Source organism: Pararge aegeria, chromosome 16 (genome assembly GCF_905163445.1).
Source record: "Pararge aegeria chromosome 16, ilParAegt1.1, whole genome shotgun sequence".
Taxonomy (NCBI): domain Eukaryota; kingdom Metazoa; phylum Arthropoda; class Insecta; order Lepidoptera; family Nymphalidae; genus Pararge; species Pararge aegeria.
In genome coordinates, this window is record NC_053195.1 from 1,976,596 (window position 1) to 1,994,565 (window position 17,970).

Consider the following 17,970-nt stretch of genomic DNA (forward strand, 5'->3'; position numbering starts at 1 on the left):
TCCACAAAAATTAAAAAAAAAAACCTTTCTTTAAGACTTCAGCTACTGTAAATTACACTTTCATAAAGATAAATTATTTAGAAAGCCTGTGGTCTGGATATTTTTTTATAGGTGTTTCCCTGAAAAGTGACGTAAATGGAAAAAAAATTAAGCCAAATTTTCTAATTATGTACCTCATGGAAACTGATATAAAAAATCGTCAGAGATCAATAGGTATTAGTTAGGATACATAACTCGCCTTCACTAAATCAACAACTTAGGTAAATGACTTTTTAAATGTATTTATACGTGTGTTAAACAGGTTTAAATCTCTGTGGTGTTTATTAAACAAAAGCCTCTTAGAGAACAATGCCCTAAAGAATACAATGACCTAGTTATAGTATAGCTACGTACCTATAGTTATCCGCAGTCTATTGGCGTCCCACTGCTGGCCATAGACCTCGTGTCTTATAGGAGAGATGGTTTAAAGCACGAGCCCACCACGCTGCTCCAATGTGGGCTGGTGGGCTTTTACGTACCGTACCTACAATCATCATATCAACCCATTACTGGCCCACTACCGGGCTCGGGTCTCCTCTCACAATGAGAACAAGTTAAGACCGTAGCTCACAACAAAGGCTCAGTTTGGTGGACTGGTGGACTTCACACACCTTTGAGAACATTATGGAGAACTCTCAGGTATGCAGTTTTCCTCACGATGTTTTCCTTCAACGTTGAAGCAAGTTATATTTCAATAGTTTAAAGCGCACATGACATAGAAAAGTTAGAGGTGCGTGCGATTCGATCTCGGACCCCCCGAAATTGAAGTCGAGGTCCTACCGACTACGGGCTATCACCGCTTTACCTACCTACCAACAATAGGTACTCTTATTTACAAATATGTTTTCCTATAACACAAAAAATAAAACCAAATAAATATGTAGAAAAACAGCTGGCCAAATAGTACCTGCGTAGAGGGAAAATACAACATGCGGATGAGTGCAAAAAGTGTTTTTTTTTTATTTCAAGTTGCTAATAAAATAACTAAGAACTAATCCTAGGCCCAACTTGATATGATTGCGTCTTAAAAAAACAGAGTTTCTATAGCCACCTTCCGATACCATCATCAGATTAGTTTCATGTCATAATAATATTCCATTGGCATCCGATTAACATATTCATGCAGAATTTCAGCTCAGTCGGACACCGGGAAGTAGGTCAAACTCAGGACTTGACTTGCAAGATTTGATTGCAGACAGAGAAACACCGGTACCAATGAAAGAAAATAAAAACTTATAAAACTATTTACGTACTAGGTGGTGTATTATCTATATTCATATGTCTGGAACGTCTGGTTTTTCATACATAACTCTTAAGAACTAATTTCTATAGTGAAAAACTATGAAGTCCATCAATTTGAGACGAAGGTAACCTAAACCGGCAACCACGCCCTTCAGATCATAATTCAAATAAATTTAAAATTCAAAATTCATTTATTTCAAATAGACAAGACGCAACACAGCATTGCAACTATGTACTTCCCCGGTAGAGCTCTGCCACAAAAATGTATACTAAGTACTATTTTGCCATTTGCAGTGTTTTGGTTTTAAATACACTTCCTGTCTTATATTAAATTTTACGAAATCATCGAATCATCGAATAGATTGAAAATAGATAGAAGCGAATAGATCAATATCTAGTCGCTTTGAAAGATTAGAAACTACCAACCGACCGCTTTCAGAACATAGTCAACCGTCAACTGGTACTAGGAATTCAGAGGGCATTAGGAGTAATACTGTTAGTCGTATCAACCCTTTACCGGTGCACTACAGGGCACGGGTCTCCTTCCCACAGTAAGAAGGGGCTAAGGCCGTAGTCCACCATGCTGGCCCAATGCGTATTGGTGGACTCCACACACCTTTGAGAATATTATCGAGAACTCTGAGGCATGCATGTTTCCTCACGATGTTGAAAGTGAAGTTGAGCTCGAAGAAAATCCTGGGCTTCATCAAAATCAGTCCAACAATTTAGTAAGCGTTATTATAAATTTATTTCGCGTTTTCACATTAGGTGAGGTGAAATAACGTTTTATATAATGCGAAATGCGAAATTACCGCACCGCTTAACACATTTGTTGCATTAATCGATTCGAGTCGTTTGCCTTGTTGTCGAAGTTTCGAAAGTAACTTACCTGTATTAATTTCACACGAATATTATGATTAAAATATCGTTTTCCTCTCTGGCGACAAACGTAAAGGCCGGCTAAGGAACTTCCGTCAGGATAAAGGTCCAAGTAAAGACTTTGTAAGAAAATTTATGTTAACTGTAACATGTTAAACATAATAGAAGCATCTTATCCTTAAGTACAATAAAATGGAAATTAACAGCATCATTTCTTCTGACGACGCCTGGCGCAACCGTGTACGCTGTGAATTTAAGCAGGAGGTCCGGGTTCGATGCTCAGCAGGGGCAATTTGGGAATTTACAATTTCTGAATTTTCTCTGGTCTGGTCTGGTCTCGAGACTTTGGCTGCGGCTAGTTACCGAAAAAATACAAAAACCGCTCGCGATCTAGTGTTCGCGTGCGGAGTTTGGCGTTCTAAGTGCTTTGCATCTTCGTTTCTGATTCGCACCGCAAGGATCTGAAATTCCCTTCTAGCTTCCATTTTCCCAAGTACCTACAATATAAGTACCTTCAAATCAAGAGTGAATAGGAATCTTCTAGGCAAGCCCTGAGGCTGCATCATTGCTTACCATCAGGTGTGATGGCAATCAAGCGCTCGCGCTATAAACATTAAAAAAAAAAACTATGAAAATTACCTTCGTACGATTTCCCGGGATAAAAAGTATTATAATATATCCATCTCTAGTAGGGCTAGCATGCATGCCACGAGATAATTATCTACACTCGTTTCTCGTATTTCTTCTAGCGCACATGCTAGCTCTACAGGAAGTAAGCTATCTAGAATTCCGTCATAATCCATAAGTTGGTTGATCCGAACGTATGAACTATTGAACAATCGAAAATGTATTGTAATGTATGTTTTTTATCATATATGTATATTCTCTCCTTCTCAATTTCCCATTTTTATGGAGGGATTTATTATTAACCATCCAAGGAAACGAATGGCAAATTTATTTTGATTTATTATGTTATTTATACGAAATTAGGTTAATAGAGTTGTGTACGTGAAGTTTAAGATCGCGTAAGAAGTTATTAAAATATTTCAACACACATTTATGAAATTATAAATCACATTCATAATTCGCAAACTTCGAAATTAATTTAGCATGAGTGAATAACCCGAGAATGAATGGCCTCATTCAATACCTTGAGTAAAACGGTTGTTTTACCGGAGTACTAAGGTAAGTAATTTTATTATTAACTCCTGCAAATATCGTCGTTTATACTATGACAATACACACATAACGATCTAGCCCCAAAGTAAGCGTAGCTTGTGTTATGGTTACTAAGATAGCTGATGAATATTTTTATGAATATAATACACATAAATAATTATAATATACAGATAAACACCCAGACACTGAAAATCATTCTTGTTCAACACACAAACATTTTTCCAGTGGTGGGAATCGAACCCACGGCGCTGGACGCGGAATGAAGGGTCACTGCCCACTGCGCCACCCGGCTATACAAAATTGTGTCGTTTTAAAAAGTCTTATTAATATCCCACGTTGCTGTTGAAGGATTCACGTAGAACTCCTTACGGGATATAGAGGCACTGATAATATAAAAATTGAAAACAATATTAATTCAAAAAGCTGACAAAAAACAACTGTGACGTTTGTATTTTATTTTGAAATTGAACACGAATTTTCAATTAATGTGTCTGATTTATTAATTTTTTTTAGTCTAATTATTATTACCACTATTTTATTATTGTATTGTAGTTGCATGTTTTTAAATTAATTCAATGTGTTAATTGCAATCAATGGTTTGTAAAATATTACAAACCATTGATTGCAATTAACGCACGCCAGCTAATGGCAAAACACTGTGACTTCGTAATTGATATTTAAATGGCATCTATGTAAACGTGTGTATTATGAAAATAAAGATCTATCTATCTATCTAACTAGAGCTAGCGTGTACGCCACGATATATTTATCTGGTACCCGTTACTCGTATTTCTTGGTAGTCAGTAAAAAAACGCTTGAATTTTTTTTTATTCTAATAATATTCATTCTGATTTGGGTTTAAGTCTTCAGTGAATTAAAGTGTTCCTATATTATACAATATTGTTTCACTTTTATACGATTGTTTTGAACGCGGAAACCTAAAAAAAATAAACAATATCATTGATATTGATATTTCTGCAACATGATTTATATAACATGTTATGTAAAAACCAATGTAAATAGAGCAGTGAAAAAACTCAATTTATTATATAGGTATACCGACATAATACAAGGAAAATTAAAATACCGTATTTCTTATTTAACCTAGTTATATAATTAAAATATAATACATTTAAATATAATTAAAATACATAAATACATTTTTGATACCGACAGGACACGAACCCGCGATTCCCCGGCAGTCGCTGCTTAAGCGCCTCAACCAAACAAGCCGCGGCTCTCCTACCGTCGTTCGCGAAACTAGTATATGCCTCCTACGTCAGTCCTATAGCGACCGCAGCGCCATTTAGTAAGAAACATTGCAATCCCGATCTACTCTTTCAAATGTTCATAACACAATGAGACACGCTTGAAACATGAGATGACAAATTTTTATTACTGTTTTTACCTACACTTGGATGAATTATAAATTTAAACCTAAAAATACTTCTGACTCAAACTGCAGTCCCGAATCTCTATATTCGGTCAAGTAGAAATAGTGTGAGTAATTTTGTTATTCAGGATTCACTAGAATTTATGAATAACCTTTGCAAAACCATAAGTTGTATGAGGAAACTTTGATAACAAAGAGAGGCCAAAAAGATTCTTATGATGACGTTAACTAATCAATTGCATTGTTTGCTGGATTTTTCTTTCTCTCTGTTGTCCCTATTATATTCTTGTTATTTGTTTATCCTTCTTAATTGGTTAAGGTTGACAATGAATCATGGCTCGTGGATAATTTGTATTGTGTTGTAGAACTTTGTCGAACTTTGGCGTAGTGTTGGACTTATACCTAAGTGGGATATCCCAGGTTTGATTCAAAAACGAAAAATCGAAACTAACCTTTTTCTTATCAAAAAAAGCTACAATGATTAAAATATTATTTTTCTTTACAAAATAATGCAATATAAAATACGATATTATTTAATAATAAAAAAGGCCTCAAAAATCGATTTAATTTTAATTTAAAAAACCGAGTGTCAAAATAGTTATATCTAGCAACACCATATATAAACATTCGGCTGGTTGCAGCAAGTTATTTTTGTTTACATTATAGATAATAATAAGATATAACCTCAATTTCAGCAACTAAAACAAAGATTTCTCTTAAACATGGGTGAATAAATCAAAATAGTTTGCAGAATTTTGGAAGATAAGTGTTTTTCTACGTAATAAAATTAAAACCACCGTGTCATTACATAGTCATTAGGGGCCCAAAGCTCCTAAGAAAATGGGCAATGTCCTTTCTGAATTCAGTGGGAGGTTAAAACCCTACCCGGTACCCCACCGCGCAGAACTCTATATTAAATTATAGTGTACATTATTCTAGGCAGTTGTGATGAAAATTCGACATTTTGCGGTGGCAGCCATCTTGGATTTTAAATTTATCATAGTGTATAATAGTCTCTATCGAGGAGGAGTTACGATGCCAGACAGACAGACACACACACAGACACGTTATTTATATCGATATATAATTTTTTTGATAATTCGAGCTAAGATATATAACAACGTGTAACAGTATCACGAAATAATATTGAAGGATGCATAAGTATATTTCATATCATCAATCACCCTGTAAAAATATTAAATAAAAAATAAGCATATTTATTTTTCCATACAAACGAATTCAAAACATTCAAGTGTTAACTGATGACAACGATTTTGAAGATAAAAGATTCGCTACGCGACGCGTACCTAATAAAGTGACAGAGAAACATGATTTTAATTTTGCATGGGCTATATCTGATTTCTTCCAATAAAAACTATTCTAACAGTGGTTAACTAAAAAAATATTAGGTTTTCGGTTTCACAGATAAGTCTCAGAGACAAGCCTGTGAAGTATTATTTCGGTTTTCAATTACACGTTGTATAGGTTGTTGCAAAACTAAACTCATTGAAAGCCTTTATTATGTCGCTACAATTATTAAAACGTAACGTACAATTTTCTCATAATGTATAACGACCTACCAGGAGAATATAAAACACGAATAGCCTTCTAATGTGTTAGATACAAAGGCTGTATTGCAATAAACGATACAGTAGAAGTCTTATTTGACGTAATAACTTGCTTAACTCGCTTAGGTATGTAATTTTGCGCTCGTTTATGAAAGAATATCTGATTTTAACGCACTTTAACGTCATATTAGCGCGTTATAGCCTGACAAAGTTTCTCATATCTTATACTTTGTTTAAATAGCCTGGCCACTACAAGTCAATAACAACCGATGTTATCATCATCATCTTATCAAACCATTACCGGCCCACTACAGAGCACGGGTCTCCTTGCACAACGAGAAGTTGTAAGGCCGTAGTCCACCACGCTGGCCCAGTGCGGATTGGTGGACTCCGCACACCTTTGGGAACATTATGTAGAACTCTCGGGCATGCTCTGTGACATTAAACACATAGCTCAGAAAAATAGGGGTGCGTGCCGGGAATCGAACTCGGTCTCCCGAAAGGGAAGCCGAGAAGCCCACTGCGCTATCACAGTCACCGTTAGTAGTAAGCATAGTGAGTAATGATAAAAAAATAATTAGGTAATTTTTCGGCGAAGTATGATTACTGAGAACTCCGAAAAGTAAAGTAATATGTGACTCATATAGTTATTGTTATCTTTTCATATGGATGTGAATGGGAAAGTAACTGCACACAGATTTCAGAACATAGGTAATTTGTTGACACTGGCTTGTTATCATTTACAAGAAATTTTATGAACGGGTTTATTAAACCGGTTTTGACGTCCGATTGGCGCAGTGGGCAGCGACCCTGCTTTTTGAGTGTGTGTCCACATTTTTGTGTGTGTGAGTGTGTGTGGCTGTGCGTTCGATTCCCACAACTGGATTTTTTTTTTGTGGTGAACATGAATATTTTTCAGTGTCACCTAGATACTGAAAAATCTGTATATTATGAGTATTTATGTATATTATTAATCAATGCTAAAGCTACGCTTACTTTTTGGCTAGAATGTGATGTGTATTGTCGTAGTATATTTATTTATTTAAGTTTAATACCTACTTGTGTCACGTATTCCCTAATATGATTTTAAACCTAAACTAAATTACTAATTATGCTATGCAAATGAGTTCTATATTATATAATACAAGCGGACCCCAGCGCCATCTGTCGGGCTGATATGTGAATCTAAACCATCCAGGGTGCCACCCAAAGGCATATCAAAAAGTTCATTTAAATCGGTCCAGCCGTTTAGGAGGAGTTCAGTGACATACACACGCACACAAGAATTATATATATAAAGGTTATGATAATTCTATATTAGAAAGCTGCGTCTTTCGTTAGCATGTTCAACTACGTATCATGAAGTCCTAGATTCGGGTCAAGGATTAAAATGTTGAGATTTTTGGTTAATGATATCTGAGTAACAGGCCGCAGAAGATTTAAAAAGAAAAATACTCCCGACCCATAGTATACAATTTTGTCTGGTGGAAAGTTTCGGCCGTGGCTAGTTACCATCCTACCGACAAAGTAGCGCTGTAAAGCGATTTAGCGTTCTTGTCTACGTACCAGAATGCGCGTAGAAACATATAAGGGCTATAATTGATGGGTTAACCTATTAGGGGTATAGCAGTTACAATAGTAACTGCTATACCCCTAATAGGTTAACCTAACTTAACATCTTTGACGGCATCATGACTTACCATCAGGTGAGATTGCAGTTAACGGAAAACTTGTAGTGGAAAAAAAAATACAGCTTAAGCGTAGGTCTATGCTGTAAACCATCGGGTCCTGTGTGGGGTTTAAATTCAGGATGAAATTGATGATGAATATATAGTTTTCCAGCAATTCAACTATAGTCGCGAGATGTACACAAACTAATAAAACTCGACAAAATAAAATTGCTTGTTAGTTTGTATGTGTTTGTATTGTATTGTGAACGTGACTTATAAGGAGTTCTTTATTTAAATTTATAGCTAACCGTGGCGGGGACTATACTTCTATTTCTTACTCAGAAAATTGAAACATAAAGAAAACAGCTTCAGGAAACTTGCATATCTGGGAGTTCACCAAAACGTTATTTAAAGTGTGTGAAGTCGTACTTTTGATCAGCATGATGTACTAAAGCCTAAAATTTCTGAGGGTGGAAACCCTTGCCGTGTAGGGAAGCGATGGGTTGAAATTGATGACGTATTTTTAATTTTACTTATCACGACATCTTAATTATTTATCATCATCCCACTTGTAAAGGTTAATTATATAATTAAAATATGTTTATTCAGTCCTGACAAGCTTTATTTAAATACACACACCATTAAGCCTGTCTAAAAAATCCTTCCGTATTGTGGATTTTGAATTTCCTTGAACGTCAATCGCCATTACAATTTATGACGCCTTTAACAATTTAAGAGATGACATTTAGCAATTTTTAGCATTTTTTTTTATTTCACAATAAGTTAGCCTTTGACAGTAAGGTGAGGTTGGTAAGTGACGATGCAGTCTAAGATTGTAGCGGGCTAACCTGTTGGGTTAGTAGTTAGGCAATTATATTAAGCCCATACGCCTCATCGGTTTCTAAGCAATATCGTACCGAAACGCTAAATCGCTTAGCGCAAAGTATTTGTCGGTAGGATGGTAAGTATGTTATGGCCACAACGGAAGCCTGCCACCACATATTACACTACAGCACATAATATAAACAAAAAAGTGACTAACAATCGATTCAGAGGAATTATTATCATTTGAGACGTATATTTCAATTTGCATATTAAAATAACCTTAAAAAAATAATAACCCTCGCTTGACCATCGCCTTAACGCGGCAACGATGCCAGTCCCATGGCACGTCGCCCATTGGTCGAAAATCGACCATAATTAATTTAAATTATAAGTTTGAACATTATTAAGGTTCACAGATTTCGTCTAGGCTACTGTCAAACAAATTATAATCCAAAGAATGATTAAAAATATAAATTGCGTGTGTTAGGAAATAGGGAATTATAGCACTTTATCTATGATAAACCCGATGATTATATTATATATATATGAAATAAAATAAAATAATGGCCTTTAGTAGACTGTCAAAGAAAAATATACGATCTATGGCGGGAGACGCGAGTTTGACAAGTTAGATTGGCGACAAAGAAAAGTGAGGACGGATTTAAATTAATGAATTGAGAATAGAAGATTAATTAAAGTATTGTGGATAGAACGTTACAAATTGGGAATAGATGATTTATAATGGAAACGACATACTTAACGAAATATTGTTGTGGCAAAACAAGAGTCGTATATACTGGTGATGGAGTTGAGATAAGTTGTTAAAAGTTGTTGGTACTATGGTTGTACCTGATGTAGCATCAGATAAGTATATCTCTTATATCCTTTGGGTTATTCAGGTATCATATATGGAGCCCTAGCATTATTTCATACAGATAGCTTATGTAGCATAGGTTGCTCTATACAAACAATTTGTTTCAAAAGTCCTGATGTTATAAGTGATCCTAGTAGTTATGTTTGACCTGTCTTATATCAAAGGGCCTAGCGTTATAACATATGATAATGTTGTAATTGTGTTTATAAGTCTTGTTTTAATTGATTGAATAAAAGAGCAACGGTAGAGTTTCTTGCCAGTGGTCTTCTCTGCCGAAGACAGCATTCCGAACTGGTAGTAGAGTCATTTGAAGGTAACAAGTAATATGAATTATAGAGAAGCTTAATATACAGTATTAGAGTCAGTCCAGTTGTTTTATTTCACTCCTTGGAAAGTCAGGTTTATAGAGTACAGACCCACAACACTGCTCTAAAGCAGGTTGGTGGGCTTAAAAGATTTATTTTATAAAATGAATACTTTAATAGGAAGGAAGAATAATAGTCATGAGAATAAATGATTACTGCTAAGAAACTAGGTATTTAGCTTCAATAATACTGTTAATTAATGAAAGATCTAAGTGCCATCCTGAACATTGTGGGTATTGCAGTGAATATCTGAATACCATGGTCTCCCCTTCTTTATATTTTTTTAGCACGTGCGTGTATAATATGTGCGTGTCGTGAAATACATGGTAGTGCGTGTAGTATTTTATTTATTGATTTAATATATGTTTTATACGGCATATTAGGGTATCGTAAATACACCATTTGACATTGACATTATTATTATTGGAAATATAAGTTTATAGAATTTATCTAAATTGTAATAAAAAGAACATTAATTATTAAATTCAGAAATAAAACTTCCAAATTTATTTTGGTAGCAGCTATGTTTTTACTCGAGAGTTCTTATTGAAACGTTAGTCAAGCGTAAACAAATGTAGAAAAACTTCACAAGGCATTGCACTCTCACGGCCTTTTACACTTACATCACTTCACTGGTGCTGTGTACCGAGCACTTATTCCACGGTATTACGTTAATACGATAAGATTACGATGTTATTGACTGGTTAGGTTCTACTATATTTATTCTACGACATGTTAGCCCTTTACTTCATTCACACCTGGTGGGTGATGATGCAGCCTAAGTTGGTAGCGGGCTGACCAGTTAGGGTATGGCAGTTACGTGGCATCGTACCGGAATGCTAAATCGCTTGCCTCATAGCTCCCACCTAAACAGAATAGGAAGAATTATCTTTCTCGGTCACAGTGGTTCATTGGCGCTAAAATGAATAGTGGTGATACTGTAGACCCAAGCCTTCAGCAGAGATACCCCGTACGTCAGCCGTTACGAGATATATATGGCTCTCAAACAACCCGATCAGCGGTCTCTAAAATATAAATTGCTGAATGTGTTGATATGCACAAATCTCGAGAGCAGCTGAACCGATTTCGGTCAGTCTCTCTTTTAGAATATTCCTTGAAGAACGAAGATGGTTCTTACGGAGAGATAAATTTGTCTGAAAAAGTCCTAAAAAACAACACTTTTCTATACTCCCAAACAAACGATTCGTAATAATACTAAAAAGTCAATTTGAATATTAATACTATACCGTAAAGTTTTAGTGTTAGTGGAGAGGTTCCGGAAAGACTAAAAGTTACGACGACGGCTAAAGAAATATAATATAGTTTGGAAATAAAACTGGACCCGATAGGTGGCGCTGAAATTAGGTTCTATTTTTCTTAAGATACTAGATTTGAAATCGTCTTGATTTGGTACAGACAAAGTTGCACAGGTCAGCTAGTCCATAATATAAAACTTAGATAAAACAAGTCTAAAATGTCACAATGTTCTGGTATGTATGTATGATTCCTACTGCAGTGGGAGTCTTATATGAGTAATAAGTCAAAATTAATTTATTTCAAGTGGACCATTTATATTAGAATTTTTGAAACATCAAGTAGTTATGTCTGTTAGTAGTGATTCCACCACCGGTGTGGAAGGCAGAGCAATAACTAAGGAGATTGACAGGATTTCACGCATTGTTTAAATAAATAAATATACTACGACAATACATACAGCGCCATCTAGCCCCAAAGTAAGCGTAGCTTGTTTTATGGGTACTAAGGCGTCTGATGAATATTTTTATGAATAATATACATAAATACTTAGCATATACATATAAACACCCAGACACTGAAAAACATTAATGTTCATCACACAAACATTTTCCAGTTGTGGGAATCGAACCCACGGCCTTGGGCTCAGAAAGCAGGGTCGCTGCAAACTGCGCCAATCGGCCGTCATTGCATCTAAGTGACGTAATACGAACGCTAACTTGATTTGATCTGTTTAAGATACATTCGATAAAAAAGTAGGTGTGGTCATCAAGTACGAATGCGTAATAGATAAACTTTATATAGTTCGTAATAGGTTATCTTAAAACTTGACGTACTGGTTTTAGCATCCGTACACATTGTTTTTGCGTCAAGCATTAACTACTCTGTTACGTCAAAGCGTTCCTTACGGATAGATGATTAATGTTTTAAAAAAATACATTTTTAATTTATACTAAAAATATGCCATAAAAACATTGTATGTTTAATATCTTTATTAATTAATGTTATTAATAACATTGCAATCAAAAACAGGAAAATAAAAACTAAATGACTGTGTTAAAAACTATAAATCGATGTCTGTACCTAATCCTATTCGAAGGATATATTCTTTATATTAATTCTGGCTACAAATTCAAGTAGTTTCCGAGTATTTTTTTTATTCCACAAGTTAAATAAATAAAATAAACATATTTCGACATTACAAGCATCGCCATCTAGCCCCAAAGTAAGCGTAGCTTGTGTTATGGGTACAAAGATTCTTTTTTTTTCTCGCCTGTGTATATTTCATTGTTTGCACTGTCCCTCCTTCATGTTTTCTATTATTAATTTCATCAAGGGTTGTATGTCAGAGATTGCTTTTGCACACAACTGTATTTAACTTTTTTTTTATTTTTTTAATTGTTTTTAATTTTACTTATTTATTTATTTTCTTGTGTGTTTCTTGTATTGTTTCCAAGTTTGTGCAATAAAGTATAAATAAATAAATAAATAAATAAAATAAAATAAATAAATAAAGTAAAGTAAATCTAAATAAATAAATAAATAAATAAAATAAGATGTCTAAAGAATATTTTCGATATATAATATAATTAATACTATTAAAAACCCAGACACTGAAAAACATTCATGTTCATCACTCAAACATTTTCCAGCTGTGGGAACCGAACCCACGGCCTCGACTCAGAAAGCAGGGTCGCTGCCCACTGCGCCAATGGGCTCTCAAAAGTTATCCCTTGACTGCCATTTCACATGGTAATGATACAGTCTAAGAAGATACGGCATTTATATTTAACTCATTCAATTGATCAGTTTCTACGCGACATCATACTTAACGCTAAATTGCTTAACGGCACGTCTTTGTCGGTAGGATGGTAGCTAGCCACGGCCGACGCCTCCAGACCAGAGGAAGTCTAGAATCGACAGATCCTCCGACTTTAAATCGAAACTGGGTATACTGAATCTATTGTATACCCACAAACCTAATCTGTTTTGGAACGCAACATCTTGGCGGTACATCATTGTCGGTAGGATGGTAACTAGCCAAGACCGAAGCCTTCAAACCAGAGGAAATTCGACAATCGTTAATTCCAAATTGCCCCAGCTGGGAATCGAATTAGGGACCTCCAACTTTAAGCCCTAAGTAGATACAGTAAACCCTCAGATCTAATCGGTTTTGGAACGCAACATCTTGGCGGCACGTCTTCGTCGGTAGGGTGGTAACTGGCCACGGCTGAAGCCTAGAGACCAGAGGACATTCAGAAATTATTAATTCCCAATTGCCCCTGCTGGGAATCGAACCCGGGAACTCCAACTTTAAACCCGGTTTGGAACGCAACAACATGGCTTTGTCGGTAGAGTGATAGAGCTATGTATATTATCGTTTTTTTTTTGTTAACCTGGTTTTATATTTGTATGTGCAATAAAGACTTTTTCTTCTTCTTCTTCTTCTTCTAGCCACGGCCGAAGCCAGACCAGACCGGAGAAAATACTGAAATTATAAATTGCCTTGCCGGGTTGTAACCCACTTTGAGACCACGACGCTAAACACTGCACCAGGCAGGTCGTCAAAAACCAAAAAAGCAGATCTCGAATGGTTTTTTATACTAGCCTTTTGAATCCGTCATTGAACTTTATGTTACAAGGTGAACATATAATATAGGTATTGCCTACACTCAGTTCTTGTACACAAAAGAACAATCAGGATAAAGCAATTTAGTATACAAAAAATATGCATATATTTGAAACGCACGTGCTTTATTCTATTGTTTACCCGGTGCGAATGCACGCAAATTTTAAACGCATAGCCTAGTATGGGTGCGACGCTTTTTTTTATCCTCTACAAGTTAGCCGTAAGAACTTAGGAGTATTTTTGATGGACCTTCTTTCTGAGTCCAATGTTTGTGTGATAAACATGAATGTTTTTCAGTGTCCGGATTTTTATTTGTATATTATAAGTGTTGATGTATATCTTTCTATATATATAAAAGAGAAAGTGTGTGGGTATGTTCCGTATAGGCTCGTAAAAGGCTGGACCGATTTCAATGAAACTTTCAGGGAATCTCCGGTTTGACCTGGTGAGTAATCCTGTAAAGATTGGTGACGATCGGAGCACTCCTTTTTTTGAACTGTCAAACTGTCAAATACAGCTTTTATTTGCTATGAGATGATATTTTATTGTTGGGTGTTCATGGGTGTAGATAATGATCTTCACCCGCTCGAGAAGAGAATAGAAGAGAATGAATACGGAGAGAAATAAATGATTTTATATATTATGAGACTTAAATTAAAAATTTAATGATGTAAGTTTATTGTTTAAATAAAATAAAGCAAAATCTAGCCCGGCGAAGCGGGCTGGGCACGCTAGTTATTTATAAAAAAATTCATCAGTCATCTTAGTTCCCATAGCTACGCTTACTTTTGGGGCTAGATGTCGGTGTTTGGATTGTCCTAATAAATTTATTTATTTATTTATCAAGTATGGCAGTTAAATTAAACCCCTTAATCAGTTTTCACGCGACATCGTATCGGAAAGCTAAATCGCTTGCCAGTACCTACGTCTTTTTGGTTACGTGATAACTATTATCGAAGCTGAAGCCTCAGATATAACATTTTAAATAATATATAAGTGTTTTTGTATGATCCAAGGTTGTCTGGTTGTGAATGCTTAACATTAAACAAATTAGCCTTTGGTACATTGTCTTTTCCTTGTGCAATAAAGTTCGGAAAAAAGGTATATTTAAAAATTTGTAAATCATCATCGTCATCATCCGCAGCCTTTTTACTTCTCACTGCTGGACACTGGCCTCATCTCTCACTTCTCACGGTTTTAGAGCATAAACCCACCACGCTGCTCCAACGCGGGTAGGTGGGCTTTAACGACTTTTATCACAAGTGGTAATAACCGGCACACACACGGTGTTCACACCGCACATTATCCTACTCGAGGATGCTACGGAAAATTCTTTAACAGAATATACGTAACAGTTTTTGGCCAGGGATTCGAACTCAGGCTCTCATGATTCGTAGTTGAATATGCCCACTGGACGAGCTAGGCAATTTGGATTAAAGAAGCATCATCATCATATCAATACCTTATTGGCCCACTAAAGGCACAGATTTATTGTGGCAAGAAGAAGTTTAGGCTGCAGTCCATCCATCTGGTCAAATAAGGATTGGTTGACTTTACAAGCTTTTGAGAACATTACGAATAACTCTTATGCCTGTTTTCACACAACGACGAACAAGGTAATGTCTTAATAAGTAACACCTGATCTAAGAATACATCTACCTTTCACCAATAATCATCACCTTTTTTTCTATATACATCGCCTTGATCATTAGGCATTCGATTTAGGCGATTCCTATGTTTAGTAATGGCAATGGGCACATTACCCACGATGTAATACTTCACCGTTAAGAGAAATAAAATTTTGTTTAGAACGCACTTAGAAAATTTAGAGGTGCGTTCCGAAGCTAGAACACGGCCTCCTCTAAAGTAAAGCCGGAGTCCTAAAACTACTATTTTGCTATAACCTCTTCTGCTTGGATTAAATACATAAACAAAATCAAAAGGCCTCAGTCTCCCCGTAGAATATTAAAGTAATTAGACGTCGCGTCAGACAATAAAGGGGTTGTCTGCTTTGTGAAGAAAGATAAGCTGACTATTAAAGAGGAAATCCTCCTCCAATAGATGCTCTATATTATTATAAACTAGCTGTTGCCCGCGACTTCGTCTGCGTTTGATTTTGTTTTTTGATATGGAATTAAGTTTAGTTCTAGAACTAAAATAATTTAAAGTATTCAGTATCGCTAAGCCTTAATTGAGGGGTTTGCTGTGGTCCGCTGAGGAGTTCTGTCCTCTATCTTCAACCTCAGTTTGGGCAAAATTAAACACACACCTCTATAGTACAAAAATAATTATTTAAACCGGTTATAATTTGTCGAAGTTATGGTGTAAAACCGTCAAACACTCATCCCCTCTCCCAAAGGTACCGAGCTTAATGTCGGGATAAAAAGTATCCTATATTACTTCTAACACTTCCAACAAAGTTTCATGAGGATCGGTTAAGTAGTTTTTGCGTGAAAGCGTAACAAACAAATTTACATTGACATTTATAATATTAGTAGGGATAGGGATAGAGATAAATAAATAAATATACTACGACAATACACACATCGCCACCTAGCCCCGATGTAAGGGTAGCTTATGTTATGGGTACTAAGATGACTAATGAATATTTTTATGAATGATATACATAAAAACTTAGAATATACATATAAACACCCAGACACTGAAAAACATTCATGCTCATCACACAAACATTTTCCAGTTGTGGGAATCGAACCCACGGCTTTGGACTCAGAAAGCAGGGTCGCTGCAAACTGCCCCAATCGGCCGTCAAGTATTACAGTGACCTAACGTACAGAATATTTTCGAAGACCTTCCTGGCGCAGCGAAGAGCTCTGTGATTTAAAGTAGGAGTTCCCGGGCTCGGTTACCGGTATTTAATTAACGGTTAAAAATTTGGGATTTTAAAATCTTAATTTACTCTTCACACCTTAAAATTCAAAAATCATAATTTTATCACTTGCTTCACCGGTTAAGGAAAAAATCGTGAGGAAACCTGCATGCTTGAGAGTTCTCCATAATGTTCTCAAAGGTGTGTGGAGTCCACCAATCCGCATTGGGCCAGCATGGTGGACTATAGCCTTAACCCCGTCTCATTGGTTGATATGATGATGATGATGATGAATTTTCCCGGGGCTGGTCTGGCTGTTGCCGTGGCTAGTTAACACCATAGAGAACCATGCCACCAAGAAGTTTCGCGTTTTACTACGATGATCACACTAACCTACGCGACCGCAGCCGCGGGCATAGCTTGTGAATACTTTTATTGCGACCATAAAAACTCGTTATTAATTTCTGTTGCATTTTTTACGCATATTTTTTCCGTGACCGGAACTCGGAAATGATCAAAATAAATGGCACTCATTAAGTGTCTCATGGCCAATGACGTCACTTCTAGCATAATTTGCGATATGTCTCACGATAACAGCCGTTGTCAGACAAGCTACGGAGGCCTGGTTCTTAGTGGCATTTAAAAAACATAGTTTACGCACGAATATATTTTATGACGTCAGTTTAGACAACTATTCATGTGTTAGAAAAACTGCCTTCAAATAAATAAATATACTGCGACGATACAAACATCGCCAACTAGCCCCAAAGTTAGCGTAGCTTGAGTTTTGGGTAAAACGATCTCGTAAGATGACTGATGAATATTTTTATGAACAATATACATACATACTTATGAGATACTGAGCAACACCCGGACACTTAAAAGCATTGATGTTCATCACACAAACATTTTCCAGTTGTGGGAATCAAAACCACGGCCTTGGACTCAGAAAGCAGGGTCGCTGCCCACTGCGCCTGTCGGCCGTCAACACTACGCTGTTCCAAGTGGATTGGCTGGCTTCAGCGAGTATAGCTTCATGAGTATTAGCACATGTTAGTTATTTCTGTATGCATGCTGCTAACTGAGAATTTCTTAGCAATTTTTGGCTCTTGATCGAACTTAGGACTTCAAAATCTAAAATCAGAATGAAAACCAGTCAGTCTAAAATTCTGGTAGCACATAGCACTGGACTAGCGAGGCAGTGGAATATCAAAGTGATAAAG

The 17,970-nt window shown here is 36.1% G+C and overlaps 2 protein-coding genes across 4 annotated transcripts in view; one reads left to right on the forward strand and one right to left on the reverse strand.

Annotated features, from left to right (window-relative positions):
* LOC120630235 (adenylate cyclase type 2) overlaps positions 1-17,970 on the reverse strand; it is a 258,614-nt gene that overhangs the window by 60,101 nt on the left and 180,543 nt on the right. The gene's annotated exons all lie outside the window — the stretch shown is intronic.
* LOC120630236 (probable E3 ubiquitin-protein ligase sinah) overlaps positions 1-17,970 on the forward strand; it is a 78,524-nt gene that overhangs the window by 361 nt on the left and 60,193 nt on the right. The window lies entirely within an intron of this gene.